Below are 13544 nucleotides of genomic sequence, written 5' to 3' on the forward strand. Positions count from 1 at the left end.
CCTTAGGGCATAATTCCAAATTGCCCTCCAGAATGGTTGGATGAATTCACAACTCCACCAGCAATGCATTAATGTCCTGACTTTGCCACATCCCCTCCAGTATTCATTACTTTCCATCGCTATCATGTTAGCCAATCTGCTATGTGTGAGGTGATACCTCAGAATTATTTTGATTTGCATCTCTATGATTATAAGAGATTTAGAACACTTTTTTATGTGCTTATTAATAGTTTTGATTTCTTTAGCTGAAAATTGCCTATTCATGTCCCTTGCCCATTTATCAGTTGGGGAAAGGCTTGATTTTTTGTACAATTGATTTAGCTCTTTATAAATGTGAGTAATTAGACCTTTGTCAGAGGGTTTTGTTATGAAGATTATTTCCCAATTTGTTGCTTTCCCAGTTTTGGTTGCATTGGTTTTATTTGTACAAAACCTTTTTAATTTGATTCAATCAAAAATATTTATTTTACATTTTATGATTTTTTCTAGCTCTTCCTTTTTTTTCCTTGCTTTTTTCTAGCTTTTTCTTTTCTAGCTCTTTCCTTTCCCAAAGATTTGATGTGTATACTATTCCGTGTCCACCTAATTAATTATGGTTTCCTTCTTTATATTCAAGTCATTCACTCATTCTGAGTTTATCTTGGTGTAGGGTGTGAGATGTTGATCCAAACCTAATCTCTCCCATACTGTCTTCCAATTTTCCCAGCTGTTTTTTATCAAATAGTGGATTTTGGTCCTAAAAGCTGGGATCTTTGGGCTTATCATAGACTGTCTTGCTGAGGTCACTTACCCTAAGTCTATTCCACTGATCCTCCTCTCTGTCTCTTAGCCAGTTCCAAATTGTTTTGATGACCACTGTTTTATAGTATAGTTTGAAATCTGGGACTGCAAAGCCTCCTTCCTTCGCATTTTTTTCATGATTTCCCTGGATATCCTTGATCTTTTGTTCTTCCAAATGAATCATTAAGATTATATTAATTATAATCAGTGACCCAATGACTTAAGAAAAAAATTGCCATGTACTCTTACCTAGTATATCTCAATAGTTATGATTTGTTTGAAGCTCATTAATAGCCTTTAGCAAAGAAAACAAACTAACAACACCACATACAGAAACTATTAAAAGGTAAAAAATTATTTTAACAATAGTATTTGTTTATCCCATTATTGTTTTAAAACATTTTATATACATCATCTTTCTTGATCCTCACAAACAGTCCTATAAGGTAGATTGTACTTGCATTATTAGTCTACCCTTTATAGTTGAGGAAACTGAGGTTCAAGGAAGTGAGGTTTTTTCCCAAAGTCAAGAACCTATAAATTCCAGTCAAGATTTAAAGCCATCTTCTAGCTTTAAAAATTTTCCCCTACTGCACTATGTTTTTTCTACATAGAGATTATGCAGAACATGGAAGAGGTTATAAATGATTTCCCACTGTTTCAGACAATTTTAATGCTTCTAATTTCACATGTTCCTGAATATATTCCTTGTTCTAAGTTTTCTTCTCCTCCAACCCCTGCCTTATATATAAAATGAAAGGATTAAGGATAATTATGTGGCTCAGTGGATAGAAAGCCAGGTTTGGAGAAAGGAAATCCTAATTTCAAATTTGGCTTCAGATACTTTCTAGCTGTGTGACCCAGGACAAGTATTAAACCCAATTACCTAATCTGTACCACTCTTCTGCCTCGGAACTGATTTAATGTAGATTCTAAGAAAGAAGATAAGGGTTTAAAAATAATCAAAATGAAGGCATTGGATTAGATTACTTATAGAGTCTCTTCCAATTCTAAATCTTATAACTGTATAAATGTTTAGTATTGTCATGGTCCATACTTTTGAGCCTACCTTGATGAGCATAAAAATTATGTACTATACATATCCCTAATTTGTTCAACAATAACATTTGGACACTGTCTTTGTATATTCAATTGAATAGTCAAGGAGATATTTATTAAAAATCTACTGAGTCCCAGGATGCTTCTACACCCTTAGGGTATAAATATAAAGAAAGAACAAGAGTTCCTAAACTTACCTTCCTCATTGTTTTCCTGGTTCCTTAATAGGACATTAATAAATTAATAAATGGTTATTGGTTCATTAGTAAGAGACAATTTCATGTCACTCTTGCTTTTTTTTTTACTTTAGATGATGCATAATAAATTCTGATCTAGCCTTTTACCTTTAATATGTGTGTGGCCTCAAATGTGTTTCATGTAAACAACATATAGAATGATTCTAGTTTTTAATTTATTCTCCTTCCTTTTTATGGGAGAATTCATGCCATTTACATTCAGCATTATGATTACTGTTTATTGCCCTCCATTATATTATCCCCTTTAGATCCTGACCTATTTACTTTCACTCTGCTTTTCCTCACCAGTATTTTGATTTTTGTCACACACACACACCCTCACTTCCCCCTCCCTCTAATTACCTCCTCCTTCCCTGGTCTTATTCCCCTTCTACTTCTCTGTAGGGTAAGATAGTATTCAATAGCCCACTGAGTATACTTGTTTTTCCCCTCTGTGTCAGTTACAATGAGAGTAACCTTAAGCTTTGCCCATCACCACTCTTATCTTCCCCTCTGTATAATGATTTTTCATACTTTTTTACGTTGTATAATTTACCCCATTCTCTCTTCCCTTTTCTCTCAGTGCAGCCCTCTCTTTCACCTCTTGATATATGATTCATATGCATATATTTCATACATACATACATATCATTTCATATCATCACATATCATCACATTTACATATACATCATATCATCTTATATTATCACATACATCATATCATCTTAATCAGCTTACTTCCCCACCCTCTTTCTGAGTAAATTCCTTCTATCTTCTCTACTACTAAGAGTAATTTTTGAGAATTAAAGAAATCATTTTTCCATGTATGTATATAAACATTTTGACCAAAATGAGCCCCTTAAATTTTCTTTTTCTTTTTTTTTTGTGCTTCTCTTGTGTCTCATGTTTGGACTTCAAATTTTTTTGTTTAGGTCTGGCTTTTTCCTCAGGAATGCTTGTAAATCTTCTATCTTATTGAATGTCCATTCCCCTGAAAGAATATACTCAGTTTTGCTGGATAGGTGATTCTGGGTTTTAAATCCAAATCTTTTGCCTTCCTGAATATCATATTCCATGTCTCTCAATCCTTTAATATAGAAGCCACTTGCTTCTGATTGTAATTCTGATTGTAATTCCATGGTATTTTAATGGTTTCTTTCTGGCTATTTGAAGTAATTTCTCCTTGACTTGGTGGCTCTTGAATTTAGTTATTACATTGCTGAAAGTTGTCATTTCATGATTTCTTTCTGGAGGTGATCTGTGAATTCTTTCACAGATTTTTTTCCTTGTTCAAGGATTTCTAGGCAGTTTTCTTTGATAATTTCTTGTGATATAATTTCCAAGGTATTTTCTTGATCATGGCTTTTAGGTAGTTCCATAATTCTCAAATTATCTCTCCTAGATCTATTTTCTAGGTCATTTTTTTTCAATAAGATATTTCATGTTTTCCTCTGTTTTTTCATTCCTTTGATTCTGCTTTATTGCTTCTTGATTTCTCATGAAATCATTGGTTTCTAGATGGTCAGTTCTGATTTTTAAGACATGATTTTCCTCTGTCAGTTTTTGTTTCTCCATTTTCAACTGGCCCATTTCTTCTTGGATCACTTTCATTTCTCCTTGCATCACTTTCATTCCTCTTTCCCACTTTTTCTCTGCCTCTCTTAATTGTTTCTTTAAAGTATTTTTGAGTTCTTCCAGAATCTGTGTCCAATTCATATTTTTCTTTTGGACTTTGTTTTTTCTTTGCTTTCACTGTCTCTTTCTGTGTCTATACCGTGCTTTTTGTCTCCATAAAAATTCTTTAGAGTTAAGTGCTTTTTTGTTGGTTACTCATTTTCCCTCTCTAATTAGAGTTAGATTCTGTTTTCTGAGGAGTGGGATACCCTCTTAAACTTCAGTCCTTCCTTGATGCTATTCTCAGCTTATTTTGGTTTTTTTTTACTAGTTTTAGTTCTTGGAAGATCATGTGATGGTCTGAGGGCTAAGAGCTCAGAGAGCACTCTCCCCCTGCTGATTCAATTGACCCCTGAGCTCCTCATAGGTCAAAAGACTTGCCTTAGACTTGGTTGTAAGCTTTTGGTCTAACTTTGATCTTGATTAGTCAGCAACTGCTTAAATTGTAACCTTGTGCTTTGGTTTAAGTTTTGGATTTTGTTGTGTACTTGTTCTAATTGGGCACACCCTTGATTGCCCTGTCCTAGAGCTCTGCCCTTAGCTTTAGGCAAAAAGATCTGCCCCCCCCTTATTATTATCAGCCACCCCAAACTGTGAACTATGTCCTCATCCAAAGCCTAGACTGAGACTCCAGGCTTTGCTCTGGGCTCACACAGATCAACCCTCTTCAGCCCAGACTAAAGCTTCCTCAGAGGGGAGAGAGAAGCTGTAAGGTAGGAAGATAGAGAAAGGATAGAAGTTTTAGATACCACGAGGAGGAGGATGGAGTCGAAGTAGAGATATGAAGTGGCAGGAATGAGTCTTTATTAATTATCAATGAGCCACAGCCAAGCTCTGATCAAAGGACCCTTCCAAAGGCTTTTACCAGTCCAGAGATCCAGATTCAATACCACACAGGTCAGAGAGATGATAGAGAAAGATTAAAGATGGAGCCTGGCCCAAGGCCAGGCTCCAGCAAGGACAGGCATCAGAGCTGGAAGGGAGGAAGAGCAGAAGAGAGCGAGGCGGAGCTGGCTGGGCCCTATTTATATGTGAATATACACAGTACACAGGGATGATTACCATTGGTTAATGACAAGGTATAGGTGTGGTTTCTCTTAACCAGGTGAGCACAAAGAAATCTGTGTTCCCGCCTAACCTGGGGGAAGCTGGGGTCAAAGGTCAGAGGCTTTCCCAGCCACGTGCAATACTGAGCATGCTCAAGACTGAGCATGCTCTCTTCTAAGACAATCTGTACATACCAACTGTTCCCCTTGCCCATAGCTAGGGGTGGACTGCTACACAGACTTCTTTGGAAAGGGACTCTGGACTTCACAGGTTCGAAATTTCAAGGAGTGTGGGTTGGCTTGGACCACTATTTGCATAGGCAGGATCTCAGGATCTGAATGTTAGCTTGATCATAGGTTCTGAACCTAGAACAGCAGATGTGGGGTTGGGGTGTGTGGCTTGATCTTCGCTTGTTTTTCACTCCTTGCTACAGCCCTTGCTGGTTCAGGTTTCCTCTCACCACCAGTGCCCCAGATGTTCTTTGCCTACATTTTGGGGTTTTCTTTTCTTGAAAGTTGTTACACTCTGACTCCTTGTTGATTCTTTCACTCTTTTATTCATTTTGTGGTGATATTTAAATATTGGTTGGAGAGGATTCTTATAGTGACTCTGGAGTGGTTCTGATTTAGTTTGCCATCTTCAAGACATTTTAATGTTAAAAAGTTAGCAGAATATGAGCAAAGGACAGCATTTAAAAATATATTTGTCAGAATGATTTCCCAACAAGTTCTTAGCTCTGTGAGGAAGGAACTCTACCTAAGTTTTTGTTGCTGTTCTCAATTGCATTTACCAAATATTCTACACAGAACAGGTAGCCAAAAATATTTATTTAGTATCTGTAGAATCCATTGGACTTGATGTTAATTTTTTTTCTGCTTAAAAATGAAAAACAGGGGACAGTTGAGTGGCTCAGTGGATTGAGAGCCAGACCTAGAGATGGGAGGGCCTAGGTTCAAAATTGGCCTCTATCACTTCCTAGCTATGTGACCCTGGGCAAGTCACTTAACCCCCATTGCCTAGACCTTACCACTCTTAGAATCAAAGCATAGTATTGGTTCTAAAAAGGAAGGTAAGGGGTTTTTTTAATGAAAATGTGAAAAACAGTGCAGGCAAAATGTAAAACGTTATTATATAGAATTATAGAGCTCTAGGATTTTAGAAATGGAAAGGGCCTTATAAGTCCTTTTATAGAAGAACCTCAAGGTAACAGTGTAACTAACTCAGTCTCACTAATAGAATCCAGTATTCTGAATCATACCTTTCCTAGTGTAGCCACAATTTATTTATTGAATCTTTGAGATGGTAAGCATTTAAGAGGTCATCTTACCTAGTACCCCTGCCTTCAGAGATATAATATATATTTCCAAGGGTTTTCCAAGATCTTTCTATTTGACCCAGCTCATTTTCAGTGTTCTACCTTAGTGCATGGTCTATACATAAAGGTGAAATATACAACCTAACAGTACACTGTACAGAAGTGATGTTAAAAAAAAGTTGTTTCAGCATCAACCATGAAGATAACTTAATATGGAGATGCTAATTCAATCATTACAAATATTTCTATGATGGACATAAATCAGCATATCACATAGGCATTATCATATCAAGTTTAAGAGGCAGTTTAAGAGTCAAGAAGATCTATGATTGAAGCCAGCCTCCTCATTAACCAAGGGCAAGTTACTTAATCTCTTTGAGCCTTAATTTCCTCATCAATAAAAGAATTATACTATTATAATCAGGGTTGCTGTAAGACTCCAGTGGGATAATCACCATAGAGCATTTTGTAAGTGTCATTATGAATATTTTTTATTGATATAAAACCATTATCTGTAGTTTTCTGTTGGACATTGAAAAAAGTTGAATTTGGAGCTGGACAGGTATTTTTGAGTTTCCTTCATGGGATAAAGTCTACGCAGAAAGTAAGCATTCAATTTCCTATTTATTTACACTAATGACAAAGAACAATGGATTCTTAAGATGAAGACTTTGTTCCTGGGTCAAAAACTAACGTTCAAGGCTGTTTTGAATTGTATTTGCTTTAAACAGTTGTCATATCCATTAAGAATTCCATTTATCTACTTTAAAGCTGTTCTTTACTACTTAGAAGCTTGAAATATTTATAAATAATATTTGAAGAAAACCTGTATAGATCAAGAGAAATATTGCAGCTCTCCCCACTCTTCTTAAAACCAAATAGATTGACACCATGAGAGGGGGCAACTAGATAGCTCAGTGGATAGAGACCCAGACCTAGAGATGACAAGTTGTAAGTTCAAATTTGGTCTCAGACACTTCCTAGCTCTATGACTCTGGGCAAGTCACTTAGCTGCCATTGTCTCACCCTTACTGCTCTTCTGACTTGGAACAAACAAACATTCTAAGATGTCTATTGATTCTAAGATGAAAGGTAAGGGTTTTTAAAAAATGACACCGGGGGAAAGATAGGTATATCTTTAGGTGCCAGAACATAACATTCAAGATGTGTGACTAAGTTCCATATGCTTCTCCTTCATTAACTGCTTGTATTTTGTGGTTTAGTAAAAATATATATTTTTTCCTTTTGTTTTGCTTTTGAGATTGGGAATAACCTTCTTCCCTTATAACGAGATGTCATTTGTACAAAGCAGACATTTAAAGCAATGGGATTAAAAAGACAGGGATTTAGAAATTGTCCTTAGAGAATCACAGTAAAAGTAGTAGGGAAAAATGACTCCTTGTACCTAGATGTTTTACACAAACATCTTTTAAAGGGAAAGATTTTATTGTTTCACTGGTTATTTTGAAATTACATGATTCATTACCTGTATACAGTAATTTAGGTAGCCTTTAATCAAGAAAAAGAAGAAATTTATTGAATAGAATCCTGGACTAAGAATAAAAAAATCCATTAATCCTATTATTATCATGTGAAAAATTTGTCATCCAGTCATTTAAAACCATCCTACCCCAACTCAACTGCTGGTCTCCAGCATAGGAAGAGTAGTCAATGGTTAAGTAATGTAATTTCATAAACAATGAGAAAGCATGCTCCACCCCATACCTCCCTCCAAATATTTCCTTCTTCCCGATGACTCATTACTGAAAATTCAACCTTAGAGATTTATTCTTTTCACTTCATAACCACCTAAGATTCAGCTACCTCTAGAAGAAGTGACATAAAGTATTATCATTCATTTATACATCAATATGAATGATTGTCAGATCCTACCTTCAGAGACTGTTTTCATAAGTAGTTGAGATAGAGAAACCATGAGTGTACTGGATATCTAAAAAAAAAAAAAGGTGGGGGGAAGATCACAGAATCAAGAGTCTGGGTAAGACAAAGAAAAATTTTATTTGCTTCAGAGTTTCCCCAACAGCCAGTCATGAATCTGTATCCATTTGTAAAATAAAGTATCTCTAATAATATGAATCACAAAAGTGTCATAAGGAATAGCACATTTACCATAAAATAATCATGCAATCTGCTTCTATTTGGTATATATAGTCTTCCTGGGCTCAAACATACATTGACTAATAATATCTCTTCATAAATTTAAAAAATAATTTAAAAATTAAAATGAAATTTAAAAAATAATATCTCTTCACTCATCACTCACTTCATCATCCTTGTAAGTCCAGTGATGGAGAAAATTATGAGATGTGACTGAATTACTTGCCTGAGTTTTTGGCTACTCATTTGTGGCTTCCAACATACTTGTCTTAGTTTAGAATTTTTATCTTGGATCATCTGGACAGCTTTCTTTGAAAGATTGTTTTATTTTCTTGTGAAGACTGATTCCCACAAAATCAGACAAGCAATACCAAAAAAGTATTGTTGGACCACTTTCTGATTTTCATTACTTGTACACTACTGACTGGGCTATTGATCACAGCTTATTTTCTGGGTGATACTATATGAAATACCTTCTATATTAAGGGGTCTAGAAGATACACTAATGGTTATTAGATTCTGTTTGTATTACTTGGATAAAGAATTTCTTCAGGAATAAGTTCTCTAAATGGGAAAAAGTAATGCATATTTTATTGTTTAATTTTATAAAATAAGAGATAGAGACTATTCATCTGTCCCAAATTTTAGTTTGGAGAAATGGATATATGATGATGAAATATGAAAACTTTCCCACCACTGATAATAGTTGGTGATGAGACTCACATTCTTCTAAGACTGGAGAAAAAGTAGCTGGATTGGCATCAGAGGAGAAAAGGGGCCTGGAGAAAATTCTAGGCTAGACCCAACTGAAGGAGAGGCTTTTTAGGTTAGGGAGACATAGAGATTGTATACAAACACCTGATGATTATCATATTAACAATAGTTTCATTTGTTGTGTTTGGCCATAGAGAGAAGGGCTAAAATAGTGGGTTGAATTCATACATAGGTAGACTTTGGCTCAATGTAAGAAAATCCTTAACAAATGGCTGTTTCAGAGCAGAACAGTAGTCCTAGGGGAGGTGGGAGTGGTCTGCCTTTCACTGAAGGTGTGGAAGAAGGGCTGGTTTTTTTTCCTGCAAAAACTTTTTTTAAGTTACTTTATTATCTTCACTTCTTGATGAATAAGAACCAGTGCAGCTCCCCCCAGACATTAGAGCTCCAGTCCTCTCTAAAAAAGATTCCCTGGGGGCTAACGATCCATTTGCAAATTGGTGTGTCTCTCTACTCTAAGAGCTCTGTCTGGCTAGGGTAAGAAGGAATCATCCTGGGAGGAAAGTCTTGCCACCTGACCCTTTAAGAGCTCATTGTAACTTATTTTTGAATAGCCACAAACTCTGGGACAGGCCAGGAAGGATAACCCATCTTTGGCCTTTAGGTAGCTATCTATTCAAGGTTGTCTTTCAACTCTGAGATTCTGGGAAGGTGCTGTTCTGACAAAAGAAAAAGAGAAACGATGCTATGTACAATAATCAACTTTTTAATTTAATCAATAGAATATATAATAAATAGATCATTAATATGAAATATACTTTAAACACTCAATATTAAATCATATTAATAATATATTTTATGCATTATTATATCATTTATCCTTCCTATAATCCCTGGCATCTATGACAAAGTTACAAATACAAGGCCCTAGGGATAAGAACACAAAATTAAATTATTCTCAAGCCTTCATTAATCTCCCATCCATTTATCCTCTTTCAGTTCATAACCTATTTCTTTGCATCTCCATCCTACTGACAGTAAATCCTTTCACTGACTAATTGAAGGCATGTGCCAAAAAATTGGCCAAGCTGGGCTTTGACAAACTTTGGAAAGTCGTGTATGCTAAAAGCACAACTATTCCTAATGAGGGTGCTGGTTTCTTCCTTAGAAGTTCAAGCTCACTCCATCACATTGTAACTGCTGTGTGGATTTTAATTTTGACTCACAGCTTTACTTGCAGCTGTAATCATTTCCAATATTAAGAGTTCAACTTCCCAAATGCTGGGAGGGGGCACTTGGAGGAAGAGCTTGTTAAAAACTAAAAACAGAAGGAAAAAAAAGTAAAATCTGGCATGGCTCTAAAGCACAAAAAGTTATTTTCAAAGCCCATAAATTATGACATTGTGATTAACATGTAATTTAAATATATTTAAACAACAATTATATCAAATTCGAGCCTAGCTAATTGGCCTCGCAGATGTTCCCTAGGAGTTGAGTTGCCCTTACATGGAGAAATGAAGTGTTGGTTTTTTTTTTTAAACATAAAAAAGCATATATATATATATATATAGATAGATAGATAGATATGGATAGATAGATATACACAAAAATATATGTATATATATATATATAAAGAGAAAAAATCAGTCAACAATCCTAACAATAGCTGCTAAAAGGGTTTTGCTTAATATTTGCATTTTAATGTTAAGATCAGGGAAAAGCATGAGCAACAAAGGAGTCTAAATGGATTTGGCAGGTTGCTAGATGTAAGTTATGTCAGGGTAGCAACAATAACTGAATTCTAATGTGGACCAGCCTCTCCTAATGTCCTGTAATAGCCAAAAATGATTTTGATGCCAATAGAGTGAGAATTAGTTGAGGTAATAGAAAGAAGTGGCTAGAGGGTTAGATAGATGGCTATCTCAGTCTCAAAGGTTCTGGTGTCAAATCTGATCTCAGATATTTCCTAACTGTATGACCCTGGGCAAGTCACTTAACCATTATTGACTAGCTCTACTGCTTGTCTGCCTTGGAACCAATACACAGTATTGATTCTAAGATAGAAGGTAAGGGTTTAAAAAAGACAGAAAGGGAAAAAAAACAGCTAACAAATAGTTTGTTTTTCTGGAGAGGAACAACAGAACCCTCCTTTGCTCATTTTGCTTTGGTTATCCTATGATGGGTAAAAGGTACAGTTATAACTGATTAAAGCTCCCTCCAAAGTCATTATAGTTTAGCAACATTATTGGGCAGCTTTTCCTCACTGACAAGCCAAGAGGTAACACGAATATAGTAATCATCAGTTTACTCTCTAGCTTTAGACAACTCAGAAGTTGTTTGGGTTTTGTTCTTCAGTGTTGTTTCTTGAATCCTTTGTCTTTCTAATTAAACAAATAAAGCCATTTTGTTTTCCTGTATATAAGCTGTGAACAAATCCTTATCATACTTCTTTGAGTTAGTGTTTCTCAAGATACTGTGATAAGGAAGAAAGAGTACATGTAAAGCCTGTAGTCAGGACACTTCTTACCAGTGTGATCCTGGGCAAGTCACCTAACCTCAGTTTCCCTTCATTTCTTCAACTGTAAGCACTTAGCAAAGTGTTTTCCTCATAGTAGGTATTATATAATTAGGTTTTCCTCCCCTTATTTGTGGTCTCTATATCAATGAAATTATTGTTTTTATCAGTTTTTATCCTTATTTACATAGATTACCTCGCTTTGTTCTCATAGCACCCTATGAAGTAAGTGCTCTTATTTTCCCAGTTTTAGAAATAAACAGACCTGAGAGAGGTAAAGTAACTTGTTTCAGGTCACAAAGCCCCTTAGCATTTGAGGTGGAGTTCAAATTTAGGTCTTACGGATTCTAAGCCCAGAGTTCTATCCTCTGTGATCCTAAGTAAATGTCAAATTACTAGTGGACAGCAGTTCATTTTAATATCATAAATCACATTTCTACGTCATTTTAAGTTTCAGCAAGGACTTCCTTTAAAATGATGTGGTGAGGTAGGCATTCCTGGCATAATAATCCTTATTTTTTATATGGCTAAACTGAGGATGAGAAAGTAATGAATTCCATTTTTCAAATAAAGAAACTAAGAAGGTTAAATGACTTGTCTAAGATAACGCCTCAAATAGATAAGACAAGGCAGTAAAGAAGATGTAGTAACAGTCAGCAATTTAGAGCTGAATGGAGACTAAGTGATCAAGCAAAGAATGACTATAAGGATCAAAGAATGGATAACACCTGGCTGAGACTGATGAGTATTTTAACAGAGCCTGCCAACTGAAGTAAGTACATAATGCAAATTAATGGATGTTTGAGTTGAACTAAATTGATGAATTGCATATTTCATGGCAGATTTCAATTTACTCCCCACTAAGGGAATCCCGATTGAGTCCTATAAGTAGTCCTATTGTTGGCAGAGAAAGTCTAGTTCTTATATGATTCATTATTTTAGAGGTTGCATTATCTCTTCAGTCTTTCATTATAGGTGATAACTATATGTTTTTAAATGAATTGCTTAAAGGTGAATTGCATCATTTTTGAAAAAATGTGTATCTAAGTATCTGAAATTCTAGACCATCAAAAATATATTTTTGTTTCAACTAGTCTTGAGCATCAAGAAGGTTCTGAAAACCTTATACTGTTTTCTACTCCTATAAGAATAAAATATCTCTTTGCCATAATAGAAAGCCATTCCTATAATCAATATAATTATTTGGGCTTTAGCCTTGAATTCATAATAGTCTACTCATTGAATTGCCTTGCAAAAGGCATAATAATCCACTTTGATGTTTTACATTAGGATATTCAAGAAGAGCCATTTTTTTGTTTTACCAGGTTCCATTGATCATCCAGATTTGTTGGAAACAATTTCTTATTTAAAGAATTGTCAAGATACTACTTGGTGCCCTGGTATTTACAAATAACAAATCTCTTCCCTCCAATAATGTATTACCAATGATTTTTGATAAATTAGCATTCTTTTTGGAGAGGTACTTGCCTTGGCTCTGAAAATCTGGTCATTAGGACTTAGACAGCATTTTTATAGAGGCATTAGGATTGGCTGTCATCAAAAGCACTAAAGAACACTGGGTACCACTGCCACCCAAACCTTCTTCAAATGGAAGGGAGCAACATGTCAAGATAGGACTTGTGATGATAATAAGTCTCTGCTAGAGGAGCTCTCATAGTCTTGATTGTGAATGATTTTACTTCCCAATTTTTGGTCTAAAAGGATAGAGTTCCTGGAGGCCAAGGACCATTTTGTTTGTGTGTTGTCTTTATGCTACTTAACATTGTGCTTTAACATTATTTAATAAATGCTTGTTTAGTTGGAAGGTCTTCTTTCAAGATCTTCTCTTCTCTTCGCATCTTAGTTGAGTTTGAGCTTCTTGAGACTAAGGAATATAGATCATTGCCAGGCATCTACATGACTATACATTTTGACTTGGAGTGGAGGAAGCTAGGAAACCTCTGAAGTGGTGACCCTTGGACCTGGGAAGGTGCTTTATTAGAAATAGAATTAAGACAGATTGTTTTGAAGTAGAGATGAAGACCCTGTGAAAATGGATTTTTGCTCACACTATGAGACTGTGTCAGAG

At 35.4% G+C, this 13544-nt stretch overlaps 1 protein-coding gene and 1 long non-coding RNA gene across 7 annotated transcripts in view; one reads left to right on the top strand and one right to left on the bottom strand.

The window, feature by feature from the left end:
- ERBB4 (erb-b2 receptor tyrosine kinase 4) overlaps positions 1-13544 on the top strand; it is a 1424132-nt gene that overhangs the window by 1396822 nt on the left and 13766 nt on the right. The gene's annotated exons all lie outside the window — the stretch shown is intronic.
- Positions 1-13544, bottom strand: part of LOC103099181 (uncharacterized) — a 34763-nt gene that overhangs the window by 15954 nt on the left and 5265 nt on the right. For all 3 annotated transcript variants that reach the window (XR_471742.3, XR_008914120.1, XR_471743.3), the window contains one exon: positions 8005-8062. This is a non-coding gene — a long non-coding RNA (uncharacterized LOC103099181). The remainder of the gene's footprint in view (positions 1-8004; positions 8063-13544) is intronic.

The sequence above is a fragment of the Monodelphis domestica genome, chromosome 8 (genome assembly GCF_027887165.1).
Source record: "Monodelphis domestica isolate mMonDom1 chromosome 8, mMonDom1.pri, whole genome shotgun sequence".
In the NCBI taxonomy this organism is placed as follows: Eukaryota; Metazoa; Chordata; class Mammalia; order Didelphimorphia; family Didelphidae; genus Monodelphis; species Monodelphis domestica.